We start from the raw sequence: 20781 nt of genomic DNA, 5'->3' as shown, positions 1-20781 counted from the left end.
GAACGTGGATTTGAGAGAGAACGTGGATTTCCCCAGAACGTGATTGTAGACGGCTGGTGTGAGTTCGGGAATAAAGAGTTGCTGTTTGAATCTACAAGCTGTGTGGTGGCTCGTGATTGTGTGCCCAGCCAGACTGCGGCATTTGTGCCCAGCCAGACTGTGGCATTTGGTGGCCCGTGCGGGGAACTTCTGAAGCTTGGAGGTAAGTGAAATTGCTCGCCCTGAGGAAGAGCGAAAGAATGGGTGACCAACTCAAAAAACAATGTGTTATTGTTTTGATTTATCTTGTTTTTGTTTCAAGCTGCCTATCCCTAGAAATTTCTCAGGCAAACTGGAAAAAATGGTTGACTAAAGGTTTGAAGTTTGTCGGCCCTGAGGAAGAGAAAATTGATACAACGATTTTTTATTCCATTTTTGTTTCATTCAGTTTCGGTTTTGTTTTGTGCTATCTTATTGGGTTGCGTTATCTTTATAGTAGATTAGAAATTAGTAAAAAACAAACCGAAAAGATGTTAAGTAAATTGTTAGAGGTTCAGACCATGGAGAAAGACATTTTAGATCAAGCAAAAGAGAAGGTCTCTCGAGCTAGTCAGACAGAGGAAGAAAATTTAAAGGAAAAGGGGTTGTTAGGAAAAAGGCCACAACAGGAGGCTGTTACTAACTCCATTTTATCACAAGAGGGCGTAATTCAACCAACAGCCCCACCGATGGAGACAGCTGAGTGGCCCTCAAACCCCGTAGTTGATAAATGGGATCCTGAGACAGGACCTCAAAGATTAGCATGCCCTGTACTTGAACAGGCAGGAGGGCAGCGAATTCACCGTGCTTTAGATTTTAAAACAGTGAAGCAGTTAAAGGAGGCTGTAACAACCTATGGTCCCCAAGCTCCCTTCACGGTAAGCATGGTTGAGTCCATTACTAACTTGGACATGACGCCAGCAGATTGGGCTAGCATGTGTAAATCTGTACTAAATGGAGGACAATATTTGTTATGGAAGGTTGCCAATGAGGAATTTTGCACGGAGACAGCTAGGCGAAATGCAGCAGCCGGTTATCCTCAAAGAAATCTAGATATGTTGTTAGGAAAAGGACCTTATGAGGGTCAACGACAACAAATTGAATATGATCCTGCTATATATGCACAAATTGCTGCAGACGCAGTTAGGGCATGGAAGACTTTACAAGGACATGGAGATTTACAAGGTCAGCTATCTAAGGTAATACAGACAGCTAATGAACCTTACGCTGACTTTGTAGATAGGCTAATTCAAACGGCTGCCAAAATTTTTGGGGATACAGAACAAGCAATGCCATTAATAAAACAACTGGCTTATGACCAAGCAAATCGTTGCTGCAGAGAGGTTATTAGACCATGGAGACATGAAGATTTAAACACATATATTAAATTATGTAGAGATATTAATGAACAAGGGCAAGTCTTGGCAGCTGCAGTACAACAGGCTTTAGATGCCAGGCCAAAAACATGCTATGATTGTGAACAAACAGGACATCTTAAAAGGAATTGCCCCATAGGAGGAGGGTTTAACAAAAGTAGGTATCAAAGGAATAGAATACCAGGTATTTGCCCACGATGCCGTAGAGGGAGACATTGGGCTAATGAATGCCGTTCTCAAACCACCATAGAAGGTACTCCCTTATCAAAAAACGGACAAAGACCAGGTATTTATCCAAGATATCGTGGAGAAAGGCATCAGGCTCCATTGCCAAAAAACGGACAGGGGGGCCCAATGCTCCGGGGCCCACAACCACAAATATACGGGGCAGTGGAGGATCCCAGAAACACCATCAGGGTAGTGCCCAGGACACATTGTCCATTAAATCCCTCATCAGACAAACCCGAGGGAGCGCAGGGTTGGACATCTGTGCCTCTGCCAGAGCAGTATTAACTCCAGAGATGGGAGTTCAAATCATTCCCACAGGAGTAAAAGGACCTCTTCCCCAAGGAACAGTAGGCTTATTACTGGGACGTAGTTCATCTACATTAAAAGGACTTATGATAAGTCCTGGGGTAATTGATCCCGATTATGTAGGTGAAATAAAAATTATAGCTAGTTCTCCAAGAGGTATATCAGTAATTTCACCTGGAGATAGAATAGCACAGTTGTTAATAATACCCAGCCTACATAATAAATTTCCTAGTCATAGTGTAGAAAGAGGTTCCAGGGGATTAGGCTCCACAGGTGTAGATTGGGCTATGTTGTCTTTAAATTTAGATTCTCGCCCAATGCTAAAACTAAATATTCAAGGTCATGAGTTTAATGGGCTACTGGACACAGGAGCTGACCTTAGCATCATATCTCGTCAAGAATGGCCAAAACATTGGCCATTACAACAAGCCACTCAAACGCTTCGAGGCCTAGGAGTGGCGACTAATCCCCATAGAAGTTCTATGATATTAGATTGGAAGGATCCTGAAGGATGTGAAGGAACTATACAGCCATATGTATTGGATCATCTTCCTATAAATTTATGGGGACGAGATGTCCTAGATCAATTAGGTTTGACGTTAACAAATAATATCAATCCTAATGTGCCCACTACTAGAGCTAGACAAGGCTTTAGGAAAGAAAAAAGATTAGGAAAACAAGGGCAAGGTATAGCAGCACCAGTACAAATAGATCAAGGAACAGACAGACATGGGTTGGATTTTCAGAAAGGGCCACTGAGACAATCAAAATTACTTGGAAATCAGAAAGACCAGTGTGGGTTCCTCAGTGGCCCCTGACTAAAGAAAAGATACAAGTAGCCCATGATCTGGTCAAACAACAATTAACGGAAGGACATATACAACCTTCCATATCCCCCCATAATACTCCCATTTTTGTCATCAAAAAGAAATCTGGTAAATGGAGATTATTGCAAGATTTAAGAGCCATTAATAATGAGATGGTTGTTATGGGACCTGCTCAATCAGGGATTCCTCAATTGTCTGCTTTGCCAAAAACCTGGCATGTTTTAGCTATAGATATTAAAGATTGTTTTTTTTCAATTCCAATTCATCCCGAGGATAGTCCACGTTTTGCATTTACTATCCCTGCATTAAATCATGAAGGTCCTGATCAGAGATATGAATGGAAAGTACTCCCTCAAGGGATGGCTAACAGTCCAACTATGTGTCAAATATATGTTAACAAAGCAATCCAGCCACTTAGAAATCAAAATCCTGAACTACAAATATTTCACTATATGGATGATGTATTATTGGCACATAAAGATAAAAACATATTGCTGGAATGTTATGCCACACTTACAAACTTATTAAAAAATTATAATCTAGAGATAGCAATAGATAAAGTACAATTAAATTTTCCAATTAATTATTTAGGAGTTCTATTATCCTCAACCATGGTCCGTCCACCAAAAATTCAAATACGAGTAGATCAACTCAAATCACTTAACGACTTTCAAAAGTTATTGGGAGACATAAATTGGATAAGGCCTTATCTAGGTATACCAACAGGAGAGTTGGGACCTTTATTTGATATTCTAAAAGGTCCATCAGATCCAAATTCACCCCGCATGTTAACTCCTAAAGCAAGAAAGGCATTAAAAATTATTGAAACATATATGGAAAACATACATTTGGATAGAATTGATATAAGTTTGCCTTTATTATTTATTGTACTACCAACAAAAAATATTCCTACAGGAGTATTTTGGCAAGAAGGTCCATTATTGTGGATACATTTATCTTATTCTCCTAACACGATTCTTACTAGGTATCCTGAGGCTGTAGGACAATTAATACTCAAAGGAATAAAAGCAGCGAAGGGAGTGTTTGGAATTTCTCCCAATAAAATTATTACTCCATATACTATGGATCAAATTGATGAGTTAGCTAATGAGTTAAATACTTGGGCAATAATCATGTGTAAATCTAATGTTTCATTTGATAATCATTTACCATCTAATCCTTTGTTGTCCTTTTGGTCTAAGCATCCTGTAGTTTTTCCTAAAATGACAAGAAAAACACCTATCATGAATGCTCCAAATATATTCACTGATGGGTCTAATAATGGTACAGCAGCAGTAGTTACCCCAGATCGAACTTTTACATTTTTAGTACCAAAACAATCAGCTCAAAAGGTAGAGCTTAATGCAGTTTTACAAGCTTTTTTGATGTTTAAAGATTCTGTATTTAATTTATTTTCTGATAGTCAGTATGTAGTTAATGCTATAGTATCTCTTGAAGATGCTGGTAGGATTTCCCCTTCTTCTACTGTTTTCTCTTTGTTTTCCACTATACAAAGTCTAATCTGGGACAGAAAAGATCCATTCTTTATAGGACATATTAGGGCACATACAGGATTGCCTGGAGCCCTTAGTTTAGGCAATGATTTAGCAGATAAAACTACACATGACATACATATTTTCTCTACATTTGAAGAAGCTACAAATTTTCATAAAAGGTTTCATGTTAATGCTAATACTTTACAAAAGCGTTTTAAAATAACTAAGGAACAAGCCAGACATATAATAAAACAATGTCAAAATTGTGTGACATTTTTACCACAAGTTAATCTTGGAGTCAATCCTAGAGGACTGATACCTAACCATATTTGGCAGATGGACGTCACACACTTGCCAGAATTTGGAAAATTAAAATATTTACACGTTACAGTCGATACTTCTTCTGGATTTTTGATGGGCTCCCTTCATGCCGGAGAAAAAACTAAAGATGTTATAGCTCATTGCTTACAAAATTTTGCCACTGTGGGTGTTCCTAAACAGTTAAAAACCGATAATGGTCCTGGCTATACCTCTACCTCTTTTAAACAATTTTGCTCATCATTTGGTATTACTCATATAACAGGAATCCCATACAATCCACAGGGACAAGGCATAGTTGAAAGAGCTCATCAAACTATTAAAACATACTTATTAAAGCAAAAAGAGGGAATTGGAAGGGGGTATATATCCCCCAAAGATAAACTTAAAATAACGCTTTTTACTCTAAACTTTTTAAATTTGGATTCATCAGGACTTAGTGCTGCGGAAAGGCATATGTATCCAAAAAATGTACATAAGCCTAAAGTACTTTGGAAAGATATTCTAACAGGACAATGGAAAGGTCCTGACCCAGTGATTGTCTGGAGTCGGGGGTCTGTTTGTGTTTTTCCACAGGGAGAACAGCAGCCCATTTGGATTCCAGAGAGATTAACTAAAACAGTTTCTACAGATCGAAAAGAAGATGATTTGACTCAAATCCATAACAGTTGATATCCAGAACTCCAGCTTGGCCATTCTTACATCTGCGACAGTGATTAACCAGGATGCTTTTTTCAATAGCTATTTTATTATTGCATTTTTCCACATCATAAGGTTCTATTTTTATTTTTTGAGCTCATAAAAACCTAGGTTAATGTTTTTCTGATCAGTTTTATTTTTTGACTGTGGAGTTTTTAAACATTGCAATGGAGATTTCACCTAGGTAAAGCTACAAGGCCTTTACTATTCTTATGTGTTGTACGTTTGTGTACACTCTTGTGTTTTGTGTTGTATGTCTGTATGTGCGTATGTCCATATTTCATATATGAGGAGCGCTCATGAAAAAATGGATCCGAATTATTATTATTTTTTTATTCACGTGATTTAAATGGTTTAATTTAAATTATGTAAACAGCTGTTAAGGATTGTTTTTAAAGGTGGTTAACAGATCTGTTTGTTTACTAATTTAAATTAGGTAAAAAGCTGTTAAGGATTGTTTTTAAAGTAGGTTAACAGATCTGTTTGTTTACTTTCACCTTTCCTTTTCATTATATTTAATAATTCTTTTCAGGATAATGTCTCTTTAGCATCATTGCCAGAATTCCTATCTCCATCCCAGTGCCGGTGAAGAACTCAACAAGTAATGCTCAATCAAGGAGTTAACTTACTTTGGGAGGAAACGGATTTTGGGAGGAAATGGACATATTGATAGATTCCTCTGCTTTGAACTGCTTGCAGAACTTGCCTGGACTATGTAACTATCGTTTGATGGTGTCACTAGTGATGCAATTTTTATTTCCTTGCCAGCGCACCCCATGTTAATTGTGGTAGTGCTGACATATCTTTGCTGATGGTGTCACCAGTGATGCAATTTTTCCCAAGGAGCCGTCAATTGGCTTGGTGTCGTGGCATTTCTGTATCCTCCTCCCTTCTGCTAGTGATGGTCTAAAATTTGGGGGCCAATGGCTTATGCTGGACCGGTAGTCAGTGACGGGTATGATCCAATTGCAGTGGTATCAACCTAAGACAGGAGGCTGACGCCTAAAGGTCAGTTTTCCGATGACGGGTAAGAACCATATGTTGAATTGGACAACCTACCAGGCACGGTCCATAAGCCACATTAACCTCACTCCCCCACTGGCACCAAGGCCAAATTTGGGGGCCAACAGAGGTGAGGCAAAGAACCTCACCCCCCCACTGGTGCATAGACCTATCCACAAGTATGGCTGTATGCTGGACCGGTAGTCAGTGACGGGTATGATTCAATTGCAGTGGTATCAACCTAAGACAGGAGGCTGACGCCTAAAGGTCAGTTTTCCGATGACGGGTAAGAACCATATGTTGAATTGGACAACCTACCAGGCACGGTCCTTAAGCCACATTGCTTGTTGTTTAATTAATCAGAAGGGGGGAGATGCTGGGAGCCATTAGCCAAGTAAGTATGACAATTTCCTTGCCAGCGTACCCCATGTTGCAGTGACATTGAATGTACTTAACCTTGCTCAAGGACCAAGGCAGATTAGGGTGTTCCCGGTTTTAAGATAGTCGTGTTTAGGGCGTTCCCGGTTTAGGTTCCAGGTTTAAGGTTTAAGATTATTCCTGCTGGGAATAGGGCGTATCCTGCTGCCTGAGTTCCCCTTGAGTTCTCACGGGATTCAGACAGTATATTTTGGAGATAGAAGCCCAGTGGAGGTGAATTTGGGCAGAGAACGTGGATTTGAGAGAGAACGTGGATTTCCCCAGAACGTGATTGTAGACGGCTGGTGTGAGTTCGGGAATAAAGAGTTGCTGTTTGAATCTACAAGCTGTGTGGTGGCTCGTGATTGTGTGCCCAGCCAGACTGCGGCATTTGTGCCCAGCCAGACTGTGGCACACAGAACTAAATCTCAGAAGACAGCTCTAAGAAACCCAGACCACTGTTGCATTATGAGCATTATAAACATAAGTATACACATTCGATGTCTAAATATATGGAAAACCTATAGAGAACTGAAACAGCTTGTGGTTAAACCTCATCATAATGTGGTCTTCAACTTCCCATTTCATTTCCCAGGCTCTTGCACTGTATTTTTAACCACTTGACCCATATCCTCTTAAGCAATAAGAAATAGGACAAAGAACCCTGAATGACAGTAAAAAGAATGGCTCTACACTAAGTTCTACCACTTACTAAGCATGCAAACATAAACTAGTTACTTAAACTCTCTGAATTCAGTACTAACTAGAAAAGTTGGACTAGATTTTATGCTGTACAAAGAAAGAGTCCCACCAAAGTATCCCTTTGTAGAGATGTATCAGAAACCAAGTAATCTCAGTTCCCCTATAGCTATAATTCATTTGAAAATGTGTATACTATCCTTACCTAGCCCTTTTCCACAATAATCAATTATCAAAATCTATTTCTTTTGAAATCTCTCCCCCTTTCTTCATTAAGGAAACTATACTCTCTAAACTTGTACATAATTCTACATGACTATATTGGTATTTAGTACCCATGACTTTTCATATTACTGTTTATCTCTCTTTTTTTTAAAAGAGAGAGAGAGAGAGAATTTTAATATTTATTTTTTAGTTTTCAGCGGACACAACATCTCCGTTTGTATATGGTGCTGAGGATCGAACCCAGGCCACATGCATGCCAGGCAAGCGTGCCACTGCTTGAGCCACATCCCCAGCCCTACTGTTTATCTCTTATGTAAATATTCGGTACTCACAACTAATTATTAAGTTCTTGATGACTTCTAACTCCACACCTGAGGCCTAACTTTTAAAAGAGAAAATATCTAATAAAATGTTTGTTGTTGATAGTAACTATTATTTTGGACAAGCCATTTATATTTTCTGGCCCTCATTTTTCTCACCCAGAAAATGATGACAATATGCAAATTACTCTTCAGTTCTAAAATACTACATGATGATGATACACACACACTGCTATATAACCTGTATCTGTTTCTATTTCTTTTATTCTATATATACATTTATGTATATGTAATTATGTCTTTAACCTAGAATGTTGATTCTCAAGAGACCAATTCTCCTACTATTTGTTTATTTACTGGGTTAACACCTCATTGGCATCTCCTTAGTACATCTTGCCCAGATTCTAGTACATAACAGATGTGCAGTAGAAAGGAATTTACAGTCTCAACTAGGCAGCAAGCATCAAGGAACATTTGTATAACCTTAATTTTCATAATGAACTAGTATATTACAAAAAATATACAAAGATGATGTGAGAAAGAACTAATCTAATGTAGTCAAAATGAGAAGCTACCTTGTGTCAAATAGCAGGAATTTATTTTAGGCAACCAAAGAGCTTATGTGTAGCAACTCTTAAGTTAACTCTCAAATTCTATTTTCAGAGTTCTGAGAAGAAGTCTTTAACCCCTGGTCAGTAAACAACAGAGTCCAAGCATCCTTCATGTCAAAGAAGATTCTTTATCTTGTCCCTTACCACTGATGGAAATTTTTAGAAATGAATGGTTTAAAATTCAGGTGAGCTCTCAGTTCAAAGGAGACAAAAGCGAATGCTCACAAAAGAACACATAGAACAGGAAAGTTCTAAAAACAGATGAGAACTTGCCATCTGAAACATATTTTTGTTAGCATTTTATTTTGCTATTGTCTTGCCTCAAGTACTTATACTAGACTATTTCATGTAAAATATCAGGGTTTTTTGGTTATTATTCTTTTTCTTTTCCCCTATGGTGCTGGGGATCAAACCCAGAACCTCATGCATGCTAGGCAAGTGCCCTATCACTCAGCTTTATTCCCAGCTCTCAATGTATTAACACTAAATCCTCAGAGAAATCTCCTTTTCCTTTGACATCAGCTATTAATGATTCAAATGGCAGTAGTAGACCAACTTATTTAAATAACCCTGACTTTTCAAAGAACTATTTTAGAACCCAATACCAATATTTCCAAAACTAGTCTATTTAAGATATTTCCCAGGTAGGTATCTGTAGAAGGTAGTTTAGATATTAAGTTTGACATAGTCAAGGTATAAGGAATATAAAGAATCCTAAACCAGGTTTTAAGGATGAGAATAAGCAGAATCTATTTAAACATTTTACACTGATCTCTTTCCATCTGCCACTGTTCCTGAATCCCATTCTATAATATCAGTAAGCAACAGATATCTACTAATTCCTGCTATTTACTGTTTCTGTTCCCTTTCCTTTCTTAAACATTTGCTTCCTCTCCCTAAGAATAGTTTTGGGAACCACACTGTAATGGTCTGGACCTAGGAGGAGGATTCTTAATCTCTACCTTCCCTATTAAGTCCTCAGTAAAAACAAACAGCCACAGGCAATTTTATCTTCCATGATTTTCCCTGTCACCAGATCTTCCTTATGAAGGCTAGGAAAGAGACATGGGGCTGGCAGGAAAGGAGAAGAAAAAGTTATTTACTTATAGGAAATGTAAGCTTATTAAACTCAACTCAATTAATTACATGTAGATATTCACATCTCAGGCTTATTTTCCAGAGCCTACTCTAGCTAACAATTCTTACAACCTTCTCAAATACACCAAATGTATACTCAGAAATAAAAATATTCTATCAAAAATTTGAACTAATAAGATGGACATCATTACCCTAGGTACATGTATGATTGCATGAATCTCAACATCAATACAACCAGAGAACTGAAATGTTGTGCTCCATTTGTGTATGATGAATTGAAATGCTTTCTGCTATCATGTTCAAGTAGAACAAACAAAATAATAATAAAAAAATTGAGCTAAAGAAAACTGCAAAAGAAAGCTAGCTGCGAACTAAAATTCAGAAATGTACTTTAGAAGTATAAATGGATTTAGGATTATCCACTTCAAAAAAAGCCCATAACGCCATTCTTCAAGAACTGCAAAAAGAAATCAAGACTATGTATTCAATTTAAACATACAAAATTATCAATATTTGACTGCTTTTTAACCTACCAAATGCAATTTCATGTAGATCACCTTAATATTTAATGAGGATAGAGAGATTTACTATGAGGCCAAAACAATGTTATACTAGGACTACACACTGAAGAATTAAAAGAATTTTAAAACCTGCATTTGAAGCTTTCAAAACAACTTAGCCTCATCAATAAAAAAGAAAAGTGTGGTTAAAAGTGTATGTACCTATGTATGTATGAATGTTGTTTATCAGGCTTTTCTTCTTTAGAGGCCAAAGACTTACTGGTCCTCAGCAGTATTTAGCAAGTAAACAGATAGGCTGCTTTTTTTAAATGCCCATCTCCAATGAAGATGTCAAGACCTTGATGACAAAAGCAGAATTTGATAGCTAGTGAAATGAGTCTGGCCACAGGAACACACTGCCTCAAAAGCCACCAGGATCAATTCCCAGGAGTTTCCCCATTGGGATGATATCACCTATCAATTCCCGTTTCATTTTCCAAGGAATGTTTGCTCTCACCTTCCAGTCAAGGAAATTAATCTTGACTGCTCTCAACATTTATGTACATTTCAATATAATTTCCAGTTCTGAATGTTTCTTTATAAGCGTCTTTAATATGGAGGTCACCCCAATATTCAAAATTAAACTAACAATTCAACAACACAAAGGATGGTATTTAATTTCTTATTCATTAATCTACCTATTTAGTCACTATGACTAAGTTAAGTTACTGTGGCGAGCCCCACAAGGGATGCAAAGATTAAAGAGTACACTTATCTGTTTTCAAGGAGACTACAGTGTGGTAGAAGAGGCATGCCAACAGCACAAACAAGCCAAACTACAAGAATGTACAAATACCACATGACAAGTACTAATAAAATGATAGGATTCAGCAGTGGGCAAGATCACACCCTGTTAGAGAGAAAAAAAAAATCAGAAAAGTTTTCATGGAAGAGAGAGTTTACACTGAGACTGTAAGGAAGGTAGGAAATTTTTTTTAACAAAGCAATAGAATAGAGATTTAAAGATGAGGTGAATAAACTAGATCTGCATGTAGATACATCTGAGAAACAATGTTTAGAGAAAAAGTTGTAAAAGGATATTATAGTATTCCATTTATGTAAGATTTCAAAACAAAACTATATGTTGTTTATGAATATATGTGAAAAAATATGTAAAACATGAAATGATAAACACAAATTCAGGTCAGTAAATCCCTTGCTAACAAAGGGGAAGGGAGGGCAGAACTTCAGCTAATCTATAACACTTTATATTTTATAGGTCTAAAACAAATATAAAATGTATTGATCATCAAATTTGGAATGTGAGGTCAAATTTATCTGCTTGGGGGTTTTCCCCTAAAATTTTCTAAATGTTTGAAATATCACATTATGTATGATTTTTAAATCAAGAAAGGGGGCTGGGGATGTGGCTCAAGCAGTAGCGCGCTCGCCTGGCATGCGTGCAGCCCGGGTTTGCTCCTCAGCACCACATACAAAGATGTTGTGTCCGCCGAAAAACTAAAAAAAAAAAAAATATTAAAATTCTGTGTCTCTCTCTCTCTCTTAAAAATAAATAAATAAATAAATCAAGAAAGTATCAGATAACTGGAAGAATAGAGGAATCATTAACACAAAAACAAGAGGAGTAGTTATCGATTCCCTCTAAACTTTAAAGAAACTTGATTAGTTTAGCGTTAGGCTAGAGAGGGGCTCTCCCATCCCTTACACAGTGTGCACAAGAGGCAAGGCACTTAAAACAGTGTGGAGAGGGGGGCTGACAATATTGGACAAGAAGGAAGTTTTTATTGCCATTCTAAATCAGATAGCTGAGGGAGCGAGAACCACCTTCCACATAACTTAAATGCCAGTGTAACCAAGTCATCTCCCCCAAAACAAAGCCAAGGAAACTTCCAGCTACACAGGAATTCAGACAAAAACTCACTGTGAGGAGATTTTCTGTGCCTCCTCTCTCCTCTCCCTTGCCCCAAACATTCACAAACAAAAACAAAATGTACCGTTGCCCACTTGAGAAAGAATTAAGAATTGGCAGCTCTGCTAAAGTGGACAGTTTCCAAACCAAGGCCCTTCTCTGGGGAAGATGTTGACAAAACTCAGAAAAAAGAATAAAGAAATCACAGATCAGTCAAGTTTTCAGGAAGACCATCAATGGAAGGTATCTACTTTTCTATAGTCCCTTGAGTCCCAACTTCCTCCAGGAGAATCTAAGACACTCTAAGATACATTCTATTCTGTTCTTTCCCCAGCAAAAATATCCAAAATCAAAATCCAAATTCTCACTCTAAAACCGATTTCCCTTCATGAAAATCCATTATAGATAAAAATGTAGGGCTGGGGATATAGCACAGTTGGTAGAGGGCTTGCCTCACTCACATGCACAAGGCCCTGTGTTCAATCCCCAGTACCACACACACACGCACATGCACACACACACACACACACACACAAAAAAAAAAAATTCAAAGAAAGAATCTGAGTATAATGACAAATCTTGTTTGGGGGCGGGGATAAAATGTACTCTCTGGCATTATATAATTCATAGCCTATTTATCTTTTTTTAAAGTTTCACTGGCACAAAATTAAGTTTAAAAGAAAACTTCAATTGTAAGTGGCACAGGTTTGTAATCTCAGTTACTGGGGAAGCTGAAGCAGGAGGATCACAAGATCAAGGCTAGCCTAGGCAACTTGGGGAGACTCTGTCTCAAAATAAAATGAAAAAGGCTGGGAATACAGCTCAGTGGTAAAGCACCCCTGGGTTGAACTCTCAATACCACAAAAAGAACAAAGAAAACAACTTGAAGAGAACTCAGCAGGAGAGAGAGAAACTCAATAACACAGATACCTTGACATTCTTCAACATCTGAATTATTACAGCTGAAGAATCCTAATATACTATTCATCCCGCTCCAGGGAAACCAACTGCCCCAAGCCAAAATCCCTCTTCCAAAAGGTACTCTCAGGGTAGGTCTTCCTCATTCAAGAACCTAGGAAGAGATCAGGGTTCACACTTTGGACTGGTTAAAAAGGACAGTAGAATGGACAGAATCCCTCTGTCTTCTAATACAATGTAAAGTGGCAGAATGAAACACTGGAACGGGACATGGGAGAAACACATTTATTAATCATCTAACACATACCAGCCACTGAAGATTGAATTCTAGACCAAGCCATTACTAAACTATTTCTATGATCCAGAGTAAAAAGCTCAAATATCCTTCTTGAAAATGAATGAGAAAGACTAAGAAAGCATAATAGTCTATACAGTTCTTTGATTCTATAAACAAGATCACCCTCAACAAAATGTTATGGTTAAACATAAAGAAGTTACTAAAAGGTTCTTCTGCTTTGTCCTGCTCCGATCTACTCTTCATACTACCAACATAAATAATCTTTCTTGGATAAGAAATTTGTCACTCAAAAAAAAAAAAAATCCTTAAATGGCTCATCAATTACTGGCCATGGCTAGCATGCCCTGGGTTCAATCCCCAGCACAAACACAAAATAGATAACACTACTTACTATCCATGCCCCCAGCCTATCCTTGCCCTCCAACCCTCTCCTCCAGCCATATTACTAAAAAAAAAAGTTTGATTGTTGCATTCCTTTAAACTTTTGTTTAAGCTACTTTCTTAGCCTGAAGTGACTTCTCCCCAGTCTTCTGTAGGGAACATGCTTATCTTTCAAGATTCAGCTGCAAATGTCATCTCCTCCAGGAGGCTATTTCCAATCTCTGCATGCCTAAGGCAGAACTGGCCTTTGGGCCCCTACATTCCCCCCACTGCAGCATCTATCACACATCATTCCTTCTATATATTTACACATTTGTCTCATCCCACTAGACCGTTATATAATTTGTAGGTAGAGACTCTGACCCATTTCCATCTCTACAGTCCTTAGGAGATATCCAGCAGTTATTGGATGGAGTAGAACAGAAAACAGGAAAGGAGAAGGAAGAGCCAATTCTGATGGCCTGGACAGTGGGGAATGTTTGTGTGAGGTGTACCAGTACCACTATCTCTGCCCTTCCTCTCTTTCCCTAAACTCTGGTTCTCTGAGAACTTGCTACAGATACCACATCTATGCTGAATAACTGCAAAACTACATTTCCAGGTTTGTTAACCCCACCTGTATCCCAGCTATAGGCTCATAACGCTCACAAACCAGAACAACTTTCATTTGGACATTTCATCCACTTTAAATCCAGTATGTTCCAAAGAACTAATCATATTCTCCTAAAAAATGAGGAAACATTCTAACTTCTTTATCAATGTCTCAGACACCCAGACTTATTTTGTCATGGTCATACCTGCCTTGTCACTCTCTTGGATCTTCAATATCCAAGCCTTCACTAATTTCAATTTTTTTGAGTCTTTTTTCCACTCTTCTTATTCCAGCCTCCACAGATCTTAACTCAGGCCTCGTCACTTCACACACTCCTGGTGACACTCTCCTTTCCCTCTAAGCCAATCTGTGTCTTACTGTCATCGTATTGCTATCCTAATCAAAATCCTCAGTGATTTCCTATTTCCTATCACTTAAAATGTAAACTTAAAAACTTGATTTTTTTTAAGACCCCACACAATATAGCTCCAAACTAACCAACCCACTACATTTCATTGCTGTGTATGTCTGTCTTATCACTGCCTCAACAACATCTTAGATATGGTCCTATTTTCAAGATTTTGCTTGGTTCCTTTCAGCTTCAAAACAGAATGATCTTTATTATCCTTAGTACCTCATATATTTTGATTTTTTTAAAGATTTAACATTGACAACTACCTTCGAATTCTTCTACCAAAATACCTAGGTCTATCCTATGTAATTGATAATATATTTTCACATTTAAAAGGTGTCGAGCATATTAACAGAAGATCAACAGGTATTCATTCCTTCCTATTTCCCTTACTTCCAACTGGACTGTAAACTCAAGTGTACAAAGTTGTCATTTTTTTCTAATCCTCTGCACAATACTATAGAACTGAATTCATAGTAGGTCACCCCCTATCCAAAACTATTTCTGAGAGGAAATAAAGGGATAAGACATAATCTTTAAAACATGCAGTTGAAAAATAATCTCAATCTAGCTATACAAAATAAGATTTTTCTATTATTCCACCTCTAATTTCCAACTCAGAATTGCTACAATCTCCTCATTCAGGAGGTACTAACCTGTACTCATGACATCACAAACGTAGTTTTGTAATGAACTACAAGCGGGGGGTGGGGAGGCAGGAATAAAGTAAAGCAAGTCAACTAAAAGAACAGCGGTTAAAGTTGTTTTGGGGTTTTGTTCTTTTTTTACTTCTTACAAGTATATACTTCCTAATCCTTTTTTTTTTAATTTACCATATTTTCAAAGAAGAGAAGGAAAAATCTAACAGACTTTCAGTGAAGCTGCTATCTAAAGGAGCCTCTACAGATCCCAAGACCTTTGAGAAAAACATCTTAATCTTCAAATGCAGCATAATGCAGTGAGATTCCTCCAGATATTGTGAGTAAAAGGCTCATTCAGGCTGGAACATCATCTACCAATCATTCTTAGGCATGAGGCAGACAGTCTGAGAGGCCACACTGGACCTACTCAGATTTTGAAAAGAAATTAGTTTACATTAATATACTCAGGATAGTCCAGTCTTTTTTTGTTTATTTGGTTTTTGGGGGTAGGAGGAGGTACCAGGGATTGAACTCAGGGCCACTCAGACACTGAGCCCCATCCCCAGCCCTATTTTGTATTTTGAGACAGGGTATCACTGAGTTGCTTAGCACCTTGCTTTTGCTGAGACTGGATTTGAACACGCTATCCTCCTGCCTCAGCCTCCTGAGCAGCGAGGATTACAGGCGTGGACCACCTCATCTACCTGGATAGTGTAGTCTTAATTATCCACAAATTGATTATTCACCTTGTGGATTTCTAAGGCCAAATCTTTAATTCAAGATTATCTGCTATTTGCCATCATTGTATTCTTACCATCAGGTAAAACTGTTTTAGAAAAGTAAATCTCATTTCAACTTCACTAAAATCCTAAGATAAATCTGGGTTAAAATATAATGCATTTTCAAAAGCAAGAAATTTCTTAAATTCTGAATTTCTATACCAGTGTTCCCTATGTTAGTAGCAGTAATTAAGAGTTAAATGTACTTTGAAATATAATGCCCTCCTTACCATAAGCTCTTGAGAACCCAGCCATAGTCTTAAGATTTCCCCACAAGTTGGTTCACTGTTCGATGGGCACAAGCAGAAATCAGCAGAGTAAGGTGTGTAAATACAAAAACTTCTACGAGGAATCTTATATCTCCTTGCTGCATCCCTTCAAGCCAAAATGGTACAGAAGAGAAGCAGAAGAGTCACGATGTACCGGTGCCCGCCTGACTCCTTGTCCCTGAGTTCCTGGACCAAAGGGCTGAATACTTCTCATTAAATTCATCCTTTGTTCAAGGACCTACAATGATTCTATTGACCCTTCTATCAACATCCAACAGTCTGGCCTCTGGGTCCTTCCACCCTCTTGCCTGTTCTACCCATGACCTGACCAACCCATATTCTCATTCTCATGACCCCCCCACACACACAATTTAGTCATTCACACCATCATTGCACTCTGTAAATTCTATAATTTCTATTTGGATGATCCTTTCTTTTCTTCCTAACACCAAAAAACTGTTTCATTTACTTGAATGTTCATATTCATTTTACAGATAGAGAAGTAACTCGTCCAAGGTCACATTGTAAAAAAAAAATCAAACCAAGATTTCAACCAAGGTTTGTCTGATTCCATAGTCTATACCTCTTTATGACTAATCCATAGCCTCCCAAGTCCATTTCAAAATGTACTAGTTCAGTAATTGCCCCTGGTTTATCTAATTGTTACTTCACGTTTTGTCAGCCCTTACAAACTTGTAGCACATTAAACTTGGTTTTGTTAATATGCTGTTTCCTAAATGTTAAAGCTTATGATAGCTTAATTTAAAAGAAGAAAAAGTCCTTTCTATATTAAAAAAAAAATCAACATAATTCAAGATTCCTTTCAATACACAATGGGGGAGGGGCGGTTAGGGATGTTGAATCCAGAAGTGCTTTACCACTGTACCACATCCCCAGTCCTTTATATTTTTTTGAGACAGGGCCTCACTAAGTTGATGAGGCTGGCCTTCAACTTGTGATCATCCTGTCTCAATCTCCCATACTGCTGGGATTATAAGTAGGTGCCCTGGCCCCAGTTATACAAATGTTTAATTATTTGAATTTATCAGGAGCTACTGAGAAAATTCCAGTCTGCTATTCCACAGCTTCTAAGTTCCCATAAGAAGGATGTTACTGAGGTCACATTTCAAAGCATGATTAGAGGGTCTTTCCCTTCAATGGGGTAAGTGGGTAAAGGAAGGCGTATTTCCCTATACATACACAGAAACAGACTCACTGTTATTGGCCTCTGCCATTTTCCTTTAGCATGCTTGAGATATTCAGGAACTCCAAAATTTTAATAAGTGGTACATAGAGTCCCCATAATAATGTGGAAACATTTTTAATATTGAAGTATCCCACCATAACCTTTTAATCATACCCCGTAGATTAATATATGCAGTTCAGCTAAGGGAAGTTACAAGATACAGATATAAGCCGAATCTACACATATTGGCACCAACCAACTCATGGAGAATAAAGCAAGACACTGGGAGAGTATAGTGATTTTAAAAAATGAGATTTTCGTCTCTAAATCTTTTTTTCACCAAGCAAACAAGGTGAACAGGGGTAGATACTAAGCAATTAATGATTCAGAACACTTTTAAGGTGTTGATGACAAAACACCAAATTCTAATAATTAGCATTTATTACTGGTCATCCTGCCTTACACAAGTTACCATATAGCCCTTTCTTTTTTTAATATTTATTTTTTAGTTGTAGTTGGGCACAATATCTTTATTTTTATGTGGTGCTGAGGATTGAACCCAGGGCCTCACACGTGCTAGGTGAGCGCCCTACCACTGAGCCACAACCCCAGCCCCTCATATAGCTCTTTCTTTGGCAAAGTTTATTTATTTATTTATTGAGGGAGACTTTGGTATTAAATGAAAGGGATAAATCAAATTTGGCAACACCAACAAAAATCAGTAATAGTTTGGAAACTTTCATTTTTCCTTCTTGCTTTAATGTGTAATGTCCAAAGAAATATTTGTTCAATTCTGAATTATGCATGCTAATGGATAATTATTGGCAGAAAGGTGCTGATAATCCAAAATGGGAGGAAAGGCTTTTTTTAAATCTATTTTGGTTTTGAAATATGTTTTCAGCATATTTATCTTCTCAATTATTCTTGGTATGATCTAATATTTGTATTCATTTGCAATGTCTAAGTACATAGTAACTGGCTACTTAGTCTAGGAGGTGCTCTGAGGCATGCCAGTTTGCTAGTGGAAATGAAGACTGCTTTTCAGCCTATACATGAGTAACATCAATTTAATTTACTTTATAGTTCTGTTCAGCTTTCAAAAAAATCAATAGACTAACACACACCAGCTTGGTTACTAAATTTTAAAAGACCTGCTTGAAAAAAAAAAAAAAGAACAAAGAATGTAATTAATTCTTCACTGTTTGTCTATAATGTATTCATCTGTAAATTATGCACAGCAAATGTTTAACTACAAGTCTGAGTCTGATTCTCCCTGGCCACCCAGCCTAATTCCCTGCAGACTTCTCTACCCCATCAGGAATGTAATGTCAAGTTATATACCATAAAAACGTCTTTAAAATATTGCGGGACTAAGTACTCTTTGGGGCTAGTCCCACCACTACCTCTTCTCTCGACACCAGTCTTTCCCACCTTTGAAATCGGTCCCGAAAGACAAAGGGATTCAGTTTCCTCAACGACCACCTAAACACACAGTAGAAGCCAACGACTGAAAAATCACCAGCCTCTGATTTTCTAAATAAAGCATTTGATACGGTACTTATAAAAAGATAGGGGAAATAAGTCAAAATGCTGCTAATTCTTGGCTTTGCAGTCTTAAAAAGAAAACTCCCGGCAAAGTTCTGGGAGGACTTCTTAAAATCTCACCAGTCAGCTTCTCCCAACTGTGCGATGTCTCCGTCGGGGCTGCGCCAGAGGAGCCGCGAGGTCAGACGGGCACCGACCCTCGAGGCGGGAGAGGAGCGCCGGTGCCCGCGAGCCGAGGGCTAAAAATACGCGGGCCGGTAAACAGATCCCCTCCCTCGCCAGCCGCCGCTAGCCCGGCAATTACGCGAGGAGTGAGATCACGCAGCCCCGCTTACTCATCCTCAGCCTCTAAAGTTTCCACCGTCACGGCCACTTTCCTTTTTCTCAAGTTCAAGAGCCGGCCCGAGTGCCCCCGGCGCCTTTGCCGCCCCTTCCTCCATTACGGCTGGCACCTCAGCCCGGCCCCGGAGCGGCCGTCTCCCCTCCCAGCCTGCGGGATCCCGGGGCTCGGAGCGCACTTCAGCCCGGCAGGAGGGAGCAGCCCGCACCTAACCGCCCTAAACTCCTCCACCTCCCCAAAGTCCGCTTGACAGGCGGGGACCGTCCCAACCGCCCGGCCCGCTCGGGGAGAGGCCGGCGGGGGAGGGACGCCGCGCCGCGCGCAGGTGAGACCCGGCGGGAGGGGACGGGGGGCCGGGAGGCGGCCGCAGGTGAGGCGCGGTCGGAGAGGAGGGGCGCGCAGTGCGGGGCAGAGGGCCGGGCGTGGGACCCGGAGGGGCGGGCGGGGCGGGGCGGGGCGGGAGGGAGGCGGGCTGGGGGCTCCGTTACCCTCGCGACTCCCGGGCCAGGCCCTAGGCCGGGGCGGAGCGCGGGGCCCGGCCGCCGCTCCTCATTCCTCGGCAGTGACCCCGGGGTCCGACCGGCCCCTCCCCCGACGACGACGGAGGCGGACGCGGTGGCGGACACGGCGACCGCGGCTGTCGCTCCGCACAGGATCTGGAGCCGAAGCCAGACGGGACTGATCAGGACTGGCCTCTCCCAGGGGCTTTTTGCCTGCCCCACACCCGGCCGCCGCTCCGACTCCGGCGGCTGGTTCAGGATCGGTGGCTTTCGGCCGTCCGGCCGGAAACCAGCGCCGGTTTCCGGCCGGAGCGGGTTGGTGGTGACACCCAAGCCGCCCCCGGGCCTCCTCCCGCCCCGCCCCGCCCCGCCCCGCCCAGTAGCAGCCCCGCCTTCAGCGCCGCTCCCGGGGCTGTGGCTGATTTGGCGTTTGCCCTGCGAGTGACCCGGTGCCTTCCTGCCCTGCCTTCCTAAAGCCCCTGGACCGAACGTCTTGAATAGGAGCTGGAGGGTATAGGGTAGACTTTTGAGAATTTTGAGTAGAGTGAACTGGCTCCAACCCTTTGGGAAGGAACAGAAAGGGGTAGGGTAGTTCTAGAAAGGTGAGAGGATGGAAATACTTTAGAAAAAAAAAAAAGTGAGATTTTAGTTACTCTACACAATCATCTGGACTGAGACGGAAAATTAACAGCGCTTCTTCCAAAACAGCCTCCACCCAGTTATGCATTTCCCCTGTTCCTGTGCTCTTGAAGTGAACATACCTTCTCTATAAACACTTAATATTTACTTGCGTAACAACGATACCCTGTTGACACATCTGCCTTAGAATGTTAGCACAATCAACAAAAGT

At 39.9% G+C, this 20781-nt stretch overlaps 1 protein-coding gene across 2 annotated transcripts in view; it reads right to left on the bottom strand.

Moving 5' to 3' along the window:
• Nucleotides 1-20222, bottom strand: part of Otud7b (OTU deubiquitinase 7B) — a 61784-nt gene extending 41562 nt beyond the window's left edge. The window contains exon 1 of one of the 2 annotated variants that reach the window (XM_046421927.2): nt 19920-20222. The gene's annotated coding sequence lies outside the window, so the exon portion shown is untranslated. Of the gene's footprint in view, nt 1-19211; nt 19746-19919 lie in introns of those variants that run through there. The other variant, XM_046421928.2, reaches the window with a different exon arrangement.
• Between the last annotated feature and the right edge of the window lie 559 nt (nt 20223-20781).

Source organism: Marmota monax, unplaced genomic scaffold (assembly GCF_021218885.2).
Source record: "Marmota monax isolate L192 unplaced genomic scaffold, Marmota_monax_Labrador192_F-V1.1 WCK01_AAM20220418_F8-fsc00108, whole genome shotgun sequence".
In the NCBI taxonomy this organism is placed as follows: domain Eukaryota; kingdom Metazoa; phylum Chordata; class Mammalia; order Rodentia; family Sciuridae; genus Marmota; species Marmota monax.
The sequence above is the reverse complement of the archived record's forward strand: the minus strand, read 5'-3'. Positions and strand labels throughout refer to the sequence as shown.